General features: G+C 37.7%; 1 protein-coding gene across 1 annotated transcript in view; it reads right to left on the reverse strand.

Annotated features, from left to right (window-relative positions):
- LOC140238796 (high affinity cGMP-specific 3',5'-cyclic phosphodiesterase 9A-like) overlaps nucleotides 1-17,354 on the reverse strand; it is a 269,607-nt gene that overhangs the window by 100,002 nt on the left and 152,251 nt on the right. The window lies entirely within an intron of this gene.

A 17,354-nucleotide genomic window follows, 5' to 3' on the forward strand; every position in this document is an offset into this window, starting at 1 on the left:
TCTTTCTACCAATGTATATCTCTCTTTTCTGATCCTCCTTCTATCTCCCCCTTTCTCTGTGTTTTTTAAGATCTATTTCTCTTTTTGTCTTTCTACCAATGTATATCTCTCTTTTTCTCTTTCTATTTCTACCTCCCCTTCTCTCCCCGTTTTTTTAGATCTCTTTCTCTTTTTCTCTTTCTACCAATGTATATATCTCTCTCTTTTCTTCCTCTCTCTCTCTCTCTCTCTTTCTCTTTGTCTTAATCTCTTTCTCTCCCTCCCTCTCTCTCTCTCTCCCCAGTCTTTCTCTGTCAAGGACATATCACACATGCCTCCTCTTTGATATGAGAATCTCAAAGAATAAACTCAGTTCAAACTACCATAAAGATGCTGGTGACGATGGAGACTGAAATAGGGAAGAAGATACAACAGCGATGATAAGATTATGGTAATATTACGATAATAATGACTGACAGCTTCATATTTGAGCATTATTAGATGCAGCATCTTGTTCACTGCATGTCTGCACGAGTGACAAGTATTCCCAATATTTGCTGAAATTATTGTCCCTTTTTTTCTACAATTTTCAAATCATTTAATAGTGGTGGTTTCCTTGCTATGAAGAATTAGCCTTGATTACTGTACTTGCAAAGGAGGATCTCACAGGTGCAATTTGTGACTTCTCACGCATTTGTAGCTCATCAAATGAACAGTTTGAGTTTTATCGCAAAAACCGATAAGTCCATATTTGCCAAATGGAGATATTTGTCATTAAAGGTCAAGAAAAATAAAGAGAATAATAAGAAAATTTTTGCTTCTTTTGACCATAACTTCAAAAATGTACCTTTGTATGTAGTGACCAATATATCATTTAAAAGGTATTATTTTGTACTTTACGACAGAGACCGTACTTCAAAATCTTTAAAAATGGACTTATCGGTTTTTGCGAACAAACTCTTCAAATGTACAATAGAATCCCACTTACCTTGAGGTGATTAATAGTGCTTCAACAAACTTTCACCATGCAAAACAACATTGCCACACATCTTTGTGGTCTTTTTCTTACCTGCAGAGGGAAAAGACAAAGAATAAGAAAACACATTTCACTCATTGGCACTCGATTTTAAAAGCAAACAAAAAATTATCATTAAAATTTTGAATATCAATACCAATTTGAGAGCTTAACTGCTAAAAGAACAATCTACAGTACATTTTGATTTTCAAAAGCAAATATTGTTTTTTAAACCACAATTCACAGTTAACTATGGATACTAAAAAAAAAAAAAAAGAAACTTGCTGAAATTATTTCTATTACACACATTTCTTTGACTTTCATTTCCTTGCTCAGTACACTGCTCTCTTAGATAAAAAAGGAAAGAGTTCCCACCATTGTGACCCACATTTCTTGAGATCAGTCTGTGAAATTCATAAATTCATAGTATTCATATAGAAAGAAAAGGAAAATATTTTTTGCAAACATTGTAACAACTCCTCAAACGATCGAATTTTGCTCCATACCAGTATCTACAGACAGCAACAAATTGTATACACCATGACCTTCTTTCTATATCTTATAAGCATGTCTACAGGTAAAGTAAGACAGTGTCCCCATTAAACTCTTTTGAGTACACGACCTCAAAGTTCCACTGTTGTCACATACATGTATATGGCAGACTAATATCCTTTGGGTCTGTGCTTTTGGGAATAATGAATGAAATTCACCATTGCTTTGCTATTGCAAGTAGCATTCAAATGTCATGAATTTAGGGAAGACTTGACCAGGATAATATATTGTTGGAAGTGGAGAAAGGGGAAAAAAGAAGTCAATAAAAGGTATCATACTATTAGCTACATGTTGGGGTTTTAGGGTTGCATTTTGTAGTTTTGTTCACTGTTGATAAACCATTCTCAAGCATGAAGGGATTCACATCGACTGCATTGTGAGTTGTTTAAAGGCATCATTTACCATTTGCAGATGAAACAATAACCCAGCTTTAGTGCTTCATAATAGTTCTAAAATGTGACTAAGGGATAGAAACAACCACTGTAAAAATTGAATCATTATAATCAATGTTAAGTATTGTTAAATATACAAAATGTGAACAATAATTATGATAGAATTGTTTCAAGAATAAACCAGATATACAGTTATGGTTTACTGAGAAAAATAGTGATATCTCCTTAGATTTTAGGCTTTATTGCAAATTCTTTTATATGGTAGGATGTTTGGTGTTACAACTGACCTACACACATGCATCAAATGTGATATCTTGAACATTTTTTAAATCACTGCTCCCAATGATAAACAGTACACTGATATTGTGTTGATTTGCACGACTGTGTGCATGCGTGTGCGTGTGTGTGTGAGTGTGTGTATGTGAGACTGTTTGACACAATATGATCATCAACAATTCGTTCTGCGAGTTGTCTTTGCCACGGAGAACAAAACAGCAACCTCTGCTCATTCAAGCGTGAAGAGAAGAAGCAGCGAGGGGATGTGGATCTCGAGTGAGTTGTTATGGGCAAACCACTAATTGCTTTCACACGTAGGAACGGATGGGGGAAACACAGATTTCTCAAACCGTGAAAAAGCCAGAGCGGATGACACTTAACGATGTCTCCTGCGCATCAATCGAGCTGTACTTCAACTCAGCATCTCTGGCACCAACTTTTTTCTTTTTTTTTTTCTTTGTTTAATCACAGGTCTTGACCATATCTTTCCAGCCACATCATGCACGGCTGGGAAATTATCTCTCTCTCTCTTTCTCCCTTTCTCTCTTTCTACATTTGAAGAGTTTTACAACAAAATGAGCTAACTCCATTCTTGCTATTAAAGTTGAGACATGAAATTAAAGCTGCTTAGAAACAAAGAAAATATCAAAACAAAATACAGGATATTTGTTATCATAACTTCAGGAATATTCCTTCTTATGTTATAAGTAAAGTACCTGTTGTCTTCAAACATACATGATACAAATCATTTATTCATGCAAAAAAAAAAGGTGTATATCATATATTGTTTTGTTTTTTTGCCAAACAATAAGTGTATTCTTGTATCTGTTTATCTGTCTGTCTGTATGTTTTGAAAAAAAAACAATGAAAAGATTGAAAGATATAGGTAAACACTTCTTGCATATTTCACACAAGGGCATTGCCCTCGTTCACACAGAGGAACTATTCCACCACACAAAAGCCAACTCTCATACCTGCTTGAGTTTGATTTATAAAGGAAAATAAGACAGCACAAAAAAAAAATGTAATTTTGCCCAGGGCAGTGGCCATTGACCACACACAGTCACACACGGTCACACACAGTATGCCATTACCTCAAACAATTACAGGTATCTGGGTCACAGGCATAATCACATCAGGAATGGGAAAGGCAGAAAATGGGAGGGCAACCGATCTTGGTTAGATGTCGACTCCTTCCCCGACATCCACACCACCGTGGTCACTTCCACACTAGTTGTTGCTTTTATTTCTTCTTCTTCTTTTTTTTTGTTGTTGATAAAGCACCTCAGTTCAATTTTCTGCAATTCATGGTTTGAGTGCAACAACCTCGCATCCTCCTTTCTCAAATTCCACCCTTCCCCTCTCTATAGCTTTGCTCTTTGATATTACAAAATATCAAGAGTTTGATCATTAGAACAGGTTCAGTGCAATTTTTAAATATTGTAAAGTAAGTCCATCATCAGATAGAAAAAATAAATAAAATCCGAACAGGGAATGTTCTCGGAGTTATGATTAAAATCATCCACTTTTTAAATTACTGTCTTACATCTTTTTATTGTTTTCTTGCAGTTACAATCGCATATATCTCAAATTGACAAGAAAGGAGTTGACTCGTTCTGCAATCAAACTCTTCATATGAACCCCCCCCCCCGAACATCTTTTGTTTGAATGTTAAAACATATGACATGGGAACCTCTCCTGACAAAACTGTAATGTTTCAGGCACAGAATCATGTCTATCCATTTGTACTCCATCTATCATTATTCAATGCAATCATTAAGTCTTTGCTGGTCCACAAAAAAAGTAATTACTAAAACAAAAAATTTAGCTCCTCTGTAGTGAGCATGAAAGAAGTAAATATTGTATACCATACACTCGCTCTAACCACCTCTCCCCTCCCTCCCCCCCCCCCATTCTGTCAGATGAAATTGATGGAGTAGACAGAAAACATTTTGTTGTTTTCATCCATGCTTACTGTATGATATTAAAAAAAAAGAGATTATCTTACATTTGGTACTACAGAAATGTTCTTGCATGCGTAATTCATGGTTTTCTCATGTGGGAATTTCATTTCTACTTTTTTTTTTTCTGAAAGAAAATGTTGTATATCTCCTTTGCCTCTTGTCTTCTTCTTTTGCTTGATCTTCACACAAACCTGACATAAAATGTCAAGTGTATCCTTTTTTTTTCTTTGATGATCATCTTGATTTAGGAGCCACCCTTTGGGTGTAATATTTCACGAAATGAAAAGCCTCAATCCGCTGTGATGATCTATATTTACCACGATGGAGTTAATGACCATCCCCACCTAGATTTTTCTCTTCCTTTCTCTCTGTCTCTATCTCTCTCTCATATCTGCTGATACTTGACTTAACCAATTAATCAACTTCAAATTGTTTCCCCACACAATATAAATGCCACAGTAGCATGCGCGAATCTGTGTTTATTATGACAACACACTAATTTTGGAGCCGCAAACTAGGGCGAGTCAAATATCTTTTACAGGCTTCCCTATTAAAGACATGATGCATATTGACGTCATAGTATTTCTAGCACAACCCAGAATAATCGGTTGTTTAATTTGAGTACAAATGAAAGGATTTAGAACCTTTACAACATTTTATCTTTTAAACTTTTCCATTTCTTATCTTTGCTCCTCCCCTCCCCCCTTCCCCCCCCCCCCAAGAAAAAGTGTTAACATACACGCTTCTCTGTATGCAGGTGCACTTGCTCACAATATGGTGTTTGACAGGTGACGACGATAAAACTCCACACACTTTCAATTAGAAGAGCTGATGCAGAAACGCTGCAGCAACGACCAACAATTAAAGAGAATGGCGGGGTGCCAATGTATAATGTGAACACGAAACAAGAAGACCGACAGGGAGCATTCCATAGACTTGTGGCAATAAAGAGTTCAACCAGACAACTCAGGGCATGAATGCACCCAGCTATACAAGATATTGTAGTCCCTGAAATACATGTAGTTAGCAATAAGCATACCATACGCATGTCCTGTAAAACTTTGTCTATTCACTTCCCTCTTTTATGGAGGTAACAAGTTGCAAGTCAATTTTTTGTTAGGAGGGGGTGGCTTCATTCACTGGAATGAATGTTCAGATGATCTGTAATACACAGGGCAAATAACGTTCTATTTATATTCATGTTAAAGTAGAGAATAACGAAGTCCAAAGTCAGTTATCTGCCATCCCTGAATTACAAGAATCTCCTACTGTGATCAGGAAGTTACATGCAGATGATAATTCTAACTACTCTGACACCAACAGATAATCAAACTTGGCAGGTAAAATAACTTTGATGTGATTTGGATTTAGACTGGCATATCACACACCAGAAAACTACAAGTGATAATTCCCCAAACAGCCTACGATGCATACTTCTCTCAATCGACTCTACACTTTCTTAATCACAGTTAATCTTTAGGATCCCTCCTTATCTCTCTTACCATCAAGCCACTTTTAATGTGCCTTAATTCTACCATGCATCACCGGAGGGGGAAAAGCTTGGGCATCTGCTAATGTGAAGTTGAAAATAGAAGGAAAAAAGTCAAAACGGAAAAAGTCAAAACCATTCCTAACATTATCACTGCAATTCAATAATTAGCATTGTGATAATGATGATTATGTTATTGATATAATTAGTATTCCTATAATTTTCATTATCATTATTGTTAACAGCATTGTTATTATCATTATTATTGTTTCATTATCATCATTATGATAAATGAAATTCATTTAAAAAGTGGCGTGAGAAGTAAGAGTAATCTAATCATTCTCATTGTTTTTTACTTGATCAGGTTTGGTTTTGTTATAATATTCACACTAAACAAGTAAATTATAAAAACACAATCAGGATTGGACAAGCACATCGATGAATACCAACAACTATCACGAGAATGAAGACACAGCTTTCATCAACCACACTACTAATGATATGATCATCATCACTGTCTACAGTGCAGCGATGTATCACATTTGCTTGAGTCAACATTTGATCTGAAAACATTCGTAACTACAATTCAACTTTGAATGGCAAATCTATACATTCAGTAATGATGCTGACAAACGAAAGGTAAAACTGAAATCAAATATTGCCACGGGAAGACATAGAAGGAAAGGACGTCTCGGCGCGATGTGTCATCTTCGTTGCCATGACAACAATGACCACAATGATCGGCAGTAAAGAGCTGTTTTCAACATGACCATTCATCCCTGGGAGTCGTGGTTCATATATTTGCAGAGCTGGATATCAAGTTTCTTTCTTGTCACCAAAGTTACTGCAAAGTCCTCGAGACTAGATAACTTTTGCTTAAATCAGCCCTCCCAAGTGGAAGGAATAGCCCTTTTCCTGTCTACTTATGAAGTTTTAAAACATACAATCACATGAAAGTGATGCTTTTATCAGTGTTTGTAGACCCCTGCTCATCCTTCTGACATTTTTTTGTTCTAAATTTTCTGACCATGAGCACATTAAAGTAAGCGCACAAGCCTTATGACGCCTTATCAAAATTGTCAGCAAGAGCATTCAATGCTTTTAAATATATTCATACACAGAATATAATATTTATAACGAGTGTGTGAAGCTTCAGGATTCATCTTACAACCCCTGTAAAGCAGTTGCTAAGGAGTTTAAAATTCTTGTTTGTGTAGACAGAACAGAGAGTGAGTTGGTGTGCTTCAGTAGACCAAAAACTTTAAAGCCTTCTTTTCTCAAAAGGTAGCAATCCCCACAGTCCCCTCCTGTTCTTTTTTTTTTCTGGTTTGTCTGTTTCTTGTTTCATTTTTTTTTTTTTTTTTTGAGGGGGGTGGGAGGACTTCATTTGGAAACATTCAACTTTAAAGAGCAATACATCAACATATCACTCCAAAATAGATTTTTTTTTTTTCTGGGACACACTTGGAAATTCAGAATTAATAACCAGATTGATTCTGATGTATCTGTCATGGAAAATGTTGAGGGGAAATACTGAACATATCACATGGATGGGAAGTGCCACATTCGGACAAGTTCGTAAACAGGAAGGCACGGGGAGCCCTTACACGTCCGCGTCAAACATACACACCATCAATCACAGACCAATAACGCGCCGACGAAACAGACACACGTAAAAGTGTAAATCTCACCCGACTAAAAAATTAATCACATATTCCTCCTTCGTGACACCCCTTCCCTACAATGAAGCACACAACACTATGAGCCAGACATGAGCAAGACAAGACGTCCCACTGCCACATATGCATGCTCTATGAGATGGAGGGGGGCGCAGAGAGAGGGGAGGGGGAGGGTAGGGGGAGGGAAGGGGGAGAAGGAGAGGGAGAGGGAGACCTATCATCAGATTTCAATTTGTGTCAAGCATTCATTCACACTCATCTTGAATTTCGAACGCAAATCCCCTCTGTTGGAGGTGAGGGATACCATTTCATGTCCACAATGATGGAAGGGGTGTGGGGGTAGGGGGGAGGAGGAGCCAAAAATGAATAAAAACAAAACAACTACAACAGAGGCAGACAAAACTTACAAGAAATTTCAGACTTGGAAAAGAACATCCCATACAAAGTTTTTTTTTTTTTTTTTTTTTTTTTTTAAAGTGCAACAAGCAAAGATGCAAAGGTATTGTGAAGAACCACACAGGCAACATTACTGAAATAGAAATACTTAAGGCTGAAAAAATAATAGCTTGTTCCTTGTGAAATTTCATGATCAATTTGACATGGTGAAAGAGATGGAGAGAAAATATGTAATGCACGAAACTTTTCTCGCTACTTTCCGAAGCAATGGAATCACTAACAAAAATAAGATGCCTATCTATCTCAATTGCCTCCAATCTGTGTGAGAATTTGTGGTGACGTGTCGACATGTCTGGCAAATGTGCTTCCACTTCGGTGAGCATCCAGATTAGGAGGAAGGGGGGAGGGATAAGGGAAAAACTGTCGAAAATTTTGATCTAAACTTGAGCTTGTTGTTTCTGTTTAGTTCTGACATGGAATCACAACATCTCTGCATCAGCAGTCACGATAACCAGCTAAATATGTGACCCGCGACAACGGTTTCAGGCAAAAGTCGCAAGAGCAAATTCCCTCCTAGGCGGGGTACAAAGATTTTGACCATTATTTTTGTCGATTTAGGTTTTTTGCAGAAATTGAATCTTTGATATGTTTTCTACATCTACACTAAATTTCATAGCATAAGTCTAAGTTTTTCCTATCGAAAATGGAATTTTAAGCACCCTATGTTGGATCGCCCAGGAAATTTGACTCTCTCAGTGAGCCAATCAGAAGGCGATGTGGTTGCTAGAGGCTGAGCTTAACATCAATTGGCACCATCGTACGGATGGGTGATTCTCCCCTCGCATCGCCGCTCGGACATTGTCTTTGAGAAAGAGGCGAATCTTCAAAGCCTGTTTTCTCGCAATTTTGTCAGGCTAACAACTTAAAAAGTGCATTTTATTTCTCTTTCTATGTCGACTTATGGTGCCGAAGAATACAAGTGTTTTATATCAATGCAAAGCTTAGGAAATGGGCAATAAGATTCAGTGAAAAAATGAATTTTCAAAAGTCCCGACTTTTGCCTGAAACCGTTGTCGCCGGTCACATATCATTACTCCAATACTGAATTCACTTTCATTCTATTGTCATCCAACTTTCTTTTTTTGTTTACATGCATAGAAATATTTCTGACTTTTGAATGCCCTGAGCAATGACGTAATGATAGCAAAATGGCTATCAATGATGCATGAGGCATGCATCAGCAGTGATCATTTTAGTCATTGTCATACTAAATGCAATTACTGTATCTAAGAGTAATTCAAACTTCTTCATGAAATGGACAATAATACAAAATACAATGCACACATTTGCACAAACACACGAAACACTCATGTTCACTGTCTAGCGCAGAAAGTCAATTAAATCACATGCATACACATGCACAAACACACATACACACGCACACACACAAATGAATATCATATGATTGGAGAGTATCTAAGGGAGGGGGGGATTGAAAAAGGTTTCTGAACTTCTATCTGAGTTATTTTTTAATTGCTGATGATAGCATGGATATTAGCCCGCCTGAATAAATCATTTAGTGGTCAATTTCTTCTTGTGAGCTGATTGAATAAGAGGAAAATATATCAATTAGATTTTAATGCTGGGAATCATATTTCCTGATATTTCTTTCCCCTCGCGACAAATATCTCTATATTTCATCCCACACAACTAATTAAGGCTATTTTGTGCTGATAATTGCATTTCATACGCACAAACAGCACTGCCCGTGGGTGCACCTTTTTCATTTAACTGCTTCCCTGCCAGGATATTCTAAATGCACAATTAATCCATCTAGATGAATTCATGTATGTATGCACAAGTATGTACTATCAGGCAAAATGCATACTACTGTAAAGGAAGTGGGATAAAATGAAATTCTTAAACAGCTGCCTAGAGGTTTTTAAAACAATGATGTTTCTGTTTAAAAACAAACTTGTTCCTTCATTTGCTTGAAATACAAAAAAAAAAGTAATGCATAATTTCAAGACAAGGTTCTACAAATGCTTCCAAATGGCCCTGCTTGCACAAGTACAACAAGCTGATGGTGTTCCATAGACTGATATCAGTATAAAGAAATATTCTCATCAATTACTGTCATTCATTGACTGATTGCTTTGGATCAAAAAGAGATAGATTAGAAAGAAACAGAAATTGTCTTCATTTCAGCATTAAGTTCCTAAAGAAGGAATGATATTCAACTGCATCAAAATAGTCAGTCTGAATGCCATGCAAGAATCAAGGCAATTCAAAAGTTATCATTGATTATAATTGATTGAGACTAATTTAAGTTGATTAAGATCATCATGGTGCTCGTGACTCCAGGCAAACCTACTTCAACGTTAAGTCGGCTGACTCCTATACCTTTGATATCACATTTACACCAAGTGCTTGGAAGTCAACATTCTCTTCCCCAAGGCCGGATGCATCATACATGATTGATAATGAGACGAATTTGAGCAGACGAGACACGTCGGGAACCGACAGGAAAGGAGAAGGAAAAAATAGGAAGAAAAAAACAGCCAGAAGGTGCACAAACATATTAAAATGATAATTCAGTTTTTCACCGACAACAGCCACCTTCTATGAAATATGCAAGCATATTGCTGAGGGATGAATAACGCTGACCCATCCAATGTCTGTGTTTATATTTTTGATACCATTATCTTTATGCTATTGTTAGTTGTTGTTGATGTTGTATTATAATTACTATACCAATGATTCACCTTTCACAATCATTATCTAAAAAAAAAAGGTTCTTTTTTTATGTCATCATCTTGTTGCTGTTATTAGTTACTGTTGATACTGTCACACACTAGATGTTGTCAAACAATAGACAGTCAAACAATTGATGTGCACTGAATTTACACACACATTCAACTGTACATGATCAACAGATTCCAGAGCTATGAGTTTCTTGAACTAATTCAGGAAGTAAGTCATTAAAGGTCCTGTTTACCATTAGGAACAGTGATTTAAAACAATGTTCAATATATTACGTTTGATGCATATATGTGCAGGTCTGTTGTATCACAAAACATCCTACCATATAAAATTTTTGCAATAAAACCTAACATACAAGGAGATATCGGTATTTTTCTCAATTAACCATAACTGTAGACGGTTTAGTCTGGAAACATTTTTATTATAATTACTGTTCACATTTTGTGTATTGAACAATACTTAACATCAATTTAGATTCAAATTTTTACAGCGGTTGTTTCTATCCCTAACTCACATGTTAGAACTATTTTAAACGCACCAACGCTGGGTTTTTGTTTCATCTGCAAATGGTAAAATATGCCTTTAACAGAATACTACATCTTAATCATTTTTTGATTTGGAGATCATTTTAAAATCACTGTAAAAATATAACTAGGTGACTGTATCTACAGTAGCTCCTGTGTGATACAAGGGGGAGACAAGGAGACAGGCTACAAAAGCATGCATGTACTGCAGATTTAGCATTTGTGGTTAGCTTGCGATAACATACGACTTTCATGCATCAGAATCTCAGTTAGCGGAAGATCTGGCTGACTGCATAAATTGCCTCAGCGATATTCCACCCAACTAAACAGGATTAAGCTGGCAGTACCAGATACACAGCGAGCAGTAGCACATAAAAATTATTAAGTACTTGCAACAGCATCAAAAACTACCCCCGCAGAGTGAGACAAACCGTGAAAATCCCTCAAATACATTACACAGTACTGCGGTGCATCACCTCATTTCGAGCCATTCACAAACAACATGCGCCTGCCCACGCACGTTAAAACCACAAGCATACTTTACGCACGCACCGCAATCACAAATGTGCCAACGAAAACGACAATGGAGACTCCCCCTGGGCAACGGTAATCGGCGTTGCATGAATGCGGCACCGAATACCTAAAAACTGTCCCTCTTCTGCTGCCTGCTGCTCCCTTTTTTCACTCTGCAGCTGTGCTCTGCTAGCGGTGTGATGCCTGGTCATTGCCCTCTACCACAGTGCACCGTTGGGATTTGCGGTTAAAATACCCCGATGTAAACGCAGCGATTACTTCCTAACCAGCTCCTGAATGGCAAAGCAGTCTCCAATAGAGGCACCATCACTGTTGCTTAGCACACAAACCCCTATCCCCCCCCCCCCCCGTATACTTTACTATTGTTCACATTTTGAAAGAAGCCACAATACACAATATGTTTACAGTCCCCTGTAAGGAATGATTAGAACTTACAATTATGTATTGATTTTGATATGATTTGAAGAAAGATGAATGTTTCAAAAAGCACATCAGTTTTTTCTCAAAATGTTTGTCTGATATCTTCATGAATGAAAGTGACTTTCTATATGCTTTGCATGAAGGACATTCCCACTACACAACATTGTGCTCAGAACTTATTTCAAACAGATTAACCTGTTCCTTACGGAAACCTGGTGGTCTGTGTATTAAGTTTATGGTGATTTCAGAATTCAGTATGGAATGGGTTACTGATAAAATCACTTCTCTCTGAGAGTTGAAGGAACTTGCATAATATTGTGGTTGCTACCTCTTCCACACACATCTTTCTCGCAGGAATGAAGGAACATGATAAGCTATCCCATTAGATAGTGGCACTTTCACATCTTCTACTGATAAACTTGGGTTTATGTTACAGGCTAACATTTCAAATATCCATACTATTGTTCATAAATGTATACATATGTGTATACTACATTTAAAATACCATCAGATTGACCAAAAGAACAGTAATATATAATACATACAGACTGATACATAAATATGTATACATATACATGTAATACATATATACACACACATGGTTAATATACAGCTGTATTACATATATCCAGGGAGGTCAACAACTTGAAATTTGAGCATGTTGCAAGCTCAGAATCTGAGAATATTGCAGAAAATGTATGTGCTCAGAGCACACATCACGACCACATAGTATGCAATATTTCAAAGTTTATCTCTCTTTGTGCTGATTACATGATGTACACTCAATGTTCTCTCTCATGTTTTGCACACAAATATCTAAGTACCACGTAGTTTGATGTTTCTTGTGTTTTGCAATGTATGTCTGAATACATTCTATTTTGACCTTGTTGCAAATTCTTGAGAATGTTGCACATGTTGCTGTTTTTTTGTTTTTTTTTTGTTTTTTTTTTGAGCATGTTGCACAAGAGTTGAGAATGTTGCACAAGAATATGACCACATAGCAGCGACGTACTGAAACCCCTTGTGGACCACCCTGCATATCTGTTCACAAATGCCCCAAGTTTGCGTGGGAAATTTCACGAGAAGTTTCGAGAGAAATTTCGCAGAGAAGTTTGCAGTCACACTGGCAAAACTTTGAGATCTTACAGAATGTGATCTTAAACTTCTTGATCTTTTGCCAGTGTGACCCTAGCCTTTAAATAAGGCGACTCGCTCTGCGTGCCCCCGTATAGCGCGTTTACCCCACAAACCTGTTGGCCGGCGAGTGGAGCGAGCCGCCTTTATCCACTCGTTCAGGGATGTGTACGCAGAAAATTCACACGGCACCAAGGCAAGCCTCGTTAATATTAAGTACAAATGTAGTGTGCCGTGTGTGCCGTAGTGTGCCGTGTGTATTTTCTGCGTCAAATTTGTACGCAAATTTGTCAAAGAATATAAAGCAACAACAACGACAAAAGTACACATCCCTGAACGAGTGGATAAAGGCGGCTCGCTCCACTCGCCGGCCAACAGGTTTGTGGGGTAAACGCGCTATACGGGGGCATGCAGAGCGAGTCGCCTTGTTTAAAGGCTAGTGTGACCCCGGCATATGTCTCTTCCTTCATCCGCATCATACATGAACACAGTGGTATCCTACCCCTAGTCTCATCACAGCAGGTGGGGGAATGAGAAATGAACTCAAACAGTCTCGCCAAATGAGGTCATGTGTAACGAGGCCAACATACCAGCTAGCGGAATCTTTCTCTTCCAGTCTCTGTTTTTCATCTTCTCTCTCTCTCTCTCTCTCTCTCTCTCATCTCTCCTTCTCTATCTCTATCTCTTTCTCTTTCTCTATCTTTCTATCTATCTATCTCTTTCTGCGACCTACATATTTCATGCTCTCGTAAGACCACTGAAACAAACAGGCAATTTATGTGGTGGGGGGGGGGAGGGGGTCGACATGTCATCTCTCCACATGAAAGACATAGTCTGATACACATAGCAGGCATAGCTGATGCAAGAATGATCTTTATAACCTCCAAATTCAGCAGTGCTGCAGCAGGAGGATTCTGTTTATTGACAAGGGATTGAAATGATGTCATCTTCACTTCGTCTCAGAAATGTCCAAAGAAAGTAATGTATAGATGAATAGGTCAGCAAGAAAACATCAATGAACCAATAAATGTATGCATATAGGTCACATTCTCATTGAATATATAAATATATATAAAATGCATACATATTGAAAGCATAAAGGACTACATACATACATCTACATTATTCATAGATCAATATATATGCATGAATATATTCATACACATCACGGTAGTACACATAGTACCGCACTACTTAAAAAATGATTAGCAAGCAGGGTTTCAATAAAGGCGGGTGAGTTGAACATTCAAAGATTGAAGTGAAACACAGTTGGTTGAGTAGTGAAACTACATTTCATCTTCAATCGTCCCAATCAAGCATCTAACATCAGAGCTTTTTCATGTGATTTGATTGATAATCCCACTGTATCATTATCATCTCCCCTCGTTACTTTGTATAGGGTCTGAAGCATATAAGAAAACTAGAAATGTTGCTATGGCAACTAGTATGCCTCCCCCATATTGCATTTTTCTCCATGGGTATTTTGCACAGCTTGACAGTGTGAGATGACAGTTTCAAATCATTAGTAAAAACTTAAAATGAAATGTTCAAGAATTTGATGGCACTGCCCCAAATGTACTGAATATATTACATTCCTTGAACAAGCCTTAGACAGACGGATGGATGGAAGACAGACAATTTGTGGCTGAGCCATAAAAAAGAAATTTTAACAAAGGGACAAAGAATAAAAGGCATACATGTATATATATATATATATATATATATATATATATATATGTGTGGAATTAAATGCAAACAATCTTCCATGAATGTCATATGGATCCATCAGCAGATGGCCATGTACAAGGTCAATTTAAAAAAATGCAAGCGCTAAAGATTTTTTTTACAGGACAATACATGTCACACATGATGGATATGATGTACATGACAGAAACTGGCTCACATATCTTTTTTGACACTTATATGTTTCCCCTTTTCATTGCCTGTTAATGACACAAGTCTAAAAATGGCTAGTTGCAATGTCAACTTACACAGGAGAATGAAAAAACATTTGCACGGCTAAAAAAGTTTGGCGTTAGGGAACATAAGAGATATGCAGCCAGGTAATTAACTGTACTCAATGAGGAACGGCATAACGGGGCATCGATCATTGAACAATAGGAGTGGCCTTGTGCCCCAATATCAATAAAAATCTGTACGAGTATAATTACTTGCCCTATTACAACTATCACTCTCAAGGCTTCATCATAATATCCATATGAAAAACTCACCTGCCTCCCCCCACCACCCCTATAAATATTCAAAAAGGCAGAAAAATGGCAAAGAAAAACATTAAATGTATCTTAACCCCTTCTGTGCCAGACACTTTGAATGGTGCATACAATGCTGTGGAATTTTCTGCACCAATCAGCACTCAAAGCACAGCACACAAAGGGTTTAATGGAATGGACTGCAGATCTCTGACGTAGATGATTTCAAAAAGACGAGTCGACCGGCCCGAAGGTGTCGAGGCGAGGTGAGTCAGGTTACGCATAATTATGCAAATTGACCTGAAATCAATGTGGGTCAATTTTGACCGACATTCCAGTCACTACGAGTAATGAGCCCACTTACTCATTCCAGCCACGAGCGATGCCTGCAACTCAACCTGACAAGCACATCATAAATCAATGATATATTTGACACATGGGAACTTGAAGACATAATGATTAAGTGTCACAGTTTTTGCTCTCCTAATTATAAAACTGACTACTAATATGTAAAGTCACGTACATCAGCCCTGCTACCTGACAAACATGTGGAAGAGCACCCAGGCACTTTCTTGTGCAGAGTATGATGGTGAAGTTGATTTTCTAACAAGATTTGGCATATTTTCAAGCTCACTTAGATAACTGAGCCACAAAGAAGTCTATCACCCCAGTCTTGGTGTATCTATAATTTCACAATATTATGATGAATTGATAACTGCAAGACAGGACTGTCAGATGCTGAAATATGGGCGGGAGATGTTCCGGGTTTTCATAATGTTACCATAGGGAAGCAGGCTACAAAACCATATTTGTCTGCGACGTATGATAAATTTCAAAAAGTTTCCACCGCTCCTTGTATCTCTATGTACTTGCGCATATTATTGTATTGAGCTGTGTTGAAAAGGGTGAAAATTTTGTTTAATATCAAACAAATGATAACAAAAGCTGAGTGATTGGGTTAAAAATGAAATGAACTACGATGGTCTGTACAAAAGCTCATAGTGTACACAAGCACATTTATGCCTAATACAAACTACATGAAACATGATGATGTACTACTGTTTCTGTTGTTCAACCTGACGTGTGAAGATAGAATTTGTGTACCTTCATTCATACTCCAGTGCAGTGCATATTTTTAGCCATGTTGGCTCAATTCCAGCAGTGCCTCAAGGAGAGAACTCTACAAATCACTGCAATTCCCATTTCCCCCGGCTATCATTGTACAACCACAATGGCACCCCTGCTTCCAAATCTACGCAAAGCGGATACTATCGATCACTGTGGGGTCTTCGTGATAACGAGGGATTCAGTCGCCAGCTGATGCTCTTTGGACACGCAAACAGGTGTTTGGGACTCGACTACTGGCGTAGTAATGATTGCGCACTGGCACACTGTAAGAATCAGTGTATCAAAGATGGTATAGACATCCCCGGTTATACTTGGTAGATATTCACAAGTAAAAAACAAAACACAAAATAACAAAAAAACAAAACATACAACAAAGCCCAGCACAATTTTCTGCAAAAAAAAAAAATAGTTTGTCCTTGTCTATAAAGGCTCCTAAAGAAATAAAAGGCTACTGTATTTAGCATATATGACTCTTTACAACATTGTCATTCAGACACACAAAAAAAGGTCAAATGTTAACCTGTTGAGGACGAGTCCTGAGTATACTCGGGCAGGGGTCTATGGGAAATGCGTGTTGTAGCAAAATCAGTTCATCCTCAATGGGTTGAATTAGAATTCAGACATGTCAACAAAATACTTAGCATGTTCCTTGATTGAAATCCACGACAAGCAAACACACACAAACAAACAAACAAACACTAAGCAAGCAATCATTCCGCACACGGCAAGTAACTTTGTTCCTGTCAATCAATGGCAAATGAAGAGAATAATACGAGGACGCAAGAGACTTTAAGCCCGATAGTATCGGAGGGACACTAAAGGTCAGGGGATGATTTAAAGAGGCCGCAGTGACTGAGCCGTCGGATTGCCGAGATACCGCCGCGTCAAGGACCGGTATG

Source organism: Diadema setosum, chromosome 15 (genome assembly GCF_964275005.1).
Source record: "Diadema setosum chromosome 15, eeDiaSeto1, whole genome shotgun sequence".
NCBI lineage: Eukaryota > Metazoa > Echinodermata > Echinoidea > Diadematoida > Diadematidae > Diadema > Diadema setosum.